A 2,127-nucleotide genomic window follows, 5' to 3' on the forward strand; every position below is an offset into this window, starting at 1 on the left:
AGGAGCTCTTCTAAAAACAGGGACACATTGATTGATTGATTGACTGCACGTGATGTCGACGCTGTATGATTAAAGGCATGCATGCTCCGAGTATCAGGAGCGCAGAAAAACCGAGGAGCTCTTCTAAACACAGGGACACATTGATTGACTGCATGTGATGTCGACGCTGTGTGACTGAAGGCATGCCTGCTTGATTGAGAGGGCATGTGATCGCTAATTTTCCCGCCATTTTCTGTTAGACCTAAGCGAATCGGAGAAATTTCAGCAAAAATGACTCCTGGTATCAGGAGCACAGGAGTACCGAGGAGCTCTTCTAAAAACATGGACACATTGATTGATTGATTGACTGCATGTGATGTCGACGCTGTGTGACTGAAGGCATGCCTGCTTGATTGAGAGGGCATGTGATCGCTAATTTTCCCGCCATTTTCTGTTAGACCTAAGCGAATCGGAGAAATTTCAGCGAAAATGTCTCCTGGTATCAGGAGCACAGGAGAACCGAGGAGCTCTTCTAAAAACAGGGACACAGTGATTGATTGATCGACTGCATGTGATGTCGTCGCTGTGTGACTGAAGGCATGCCTGCTTGATTGAGAGAGCATGTGATTGCGAAATTTTCCCGCCATTTTATCTTAGACCTAAGCGAATCGGAGAAATTTCAGCAAAAATGACTCCTGGTATCAGGAGCACAGGAGAACCGAGGAGCTCTTCTAAAAACAGGGACACATTGATTGATTGATTGACTGCACGTGATGTCGACGCTGTATGATTAAAGGCATGCATGCTCCGAGTATCAGGAGCGCAGAAAAACCGAGGAGCTCTTCTAAACACAGGGACACATTGATTGACTGCATGTGATGTGGACGCTGTGTGACTAAGGGCATGCCTGCTTGATTGAGAGTGCATGTTATTGATGATTTTCCCGTCATTTTATGTTAGACCTAAGCGAAACGGAGAAATTTCAGCGAAAATGACTCCTGGTATCAGGAGCACAGGAGAACCGAGGAGCTCTTCTAAAAACAGGGACACATTGATTGATTGATTGACTGCATGTGATATGGACGCTGTATGACTGAAGGCATGCATGCTCCGAGTATCAGGAGCGCAGAAAAACCGAGGAGCTCTTTTAAAAACAGGGACACATTGATTGACTGCATGTGATGTCGACGCTGTGTGACTGAAGGCATGCCTGCTTGATTGAGAGAGCATGTGATCGCGAAATTTTCCCGCCATTTTATCTCAGACCTAAGCGAATCGGAGAAATTTCAGCAAAAATGACTCCTGGTATCAGGAGCACAGGAGAACCGAGGAGCTCTTCTAAAAACAGGGACACATTGATTGATTGATTGACTGCATGTGATATGGACGCTGTGTGACTGAAGGCATGCATGCTTCGAGTATCAGGAGCACAGGAGAACCGAGGAGCTCTATCACAGGCACGCCTTACGCCTGATAGCCGTGTGGCTCATATGTAAGTTTGGTTGCCTATAATTAGGCGTACCCGCTTAGACTAAGCAAATCAGAGAGGTTGCAGCGAAAAATTACTCCTAGTATCAGGAGAACATCTGAGCCGAGGAGCTCTATCAAAGGCACGCCTTACGCCTGATAGTTGTGTGGCGTACATGTAAGTTTGGTTGCCTGTAATTAGGCGTTCGCACTTAGACCAACCAAACGTAGAGATTGCAGCGAAAAATTACTCCTAGTATCAGGAGAACATCTGAGCCGAAGAGCTCTATCAAAGGCACGCCTTACGCTTGATAGCCGTGTGGCGTACATGTAAGTTTGGTTGCCTATAATCAGGCGTTCGCACTCAGACCAAGCAAATCGGAGAGATTGCACCGAAAAATTACTCCTAGTATCAGGAGAACATCTGAGTCGAGGAGCTCTATCAAAGGCACGCCTTACGCCTGATAGCCGTGTGGCGTACATGTAAGTTTGCTTGCCTATAATTAGGCGTTCCCACTTAGCTAAGCAAAGCGGAGAGGTTGCATCGAAAAATTACTCCTAGTATCAGGAGAACATCTGAGCGGAGGAGGTTGACCGAAAACAGACAAAGTGTCAGGAAAACAGCAAAAGACAGTCATTTACAATTTATTTGAGACAACATTTATTTCATAATACAATGAC

Source organism: Neodiprion pinetum, chromosome 7 (genome assembly GCF_021155775.2).
Source record: "Neodiprion pinetum isolate iyNeoPine1 chromosome 7, iyNeoPine1.2, whole genome shotgun sequence".
Classification (NCBI taxonomy): Eukaryota; Metazoa; Arthropoda; class Insecta; order Hymenoptera; family Diprionidae; genus Neodiprion; species Neodiprion pinetum.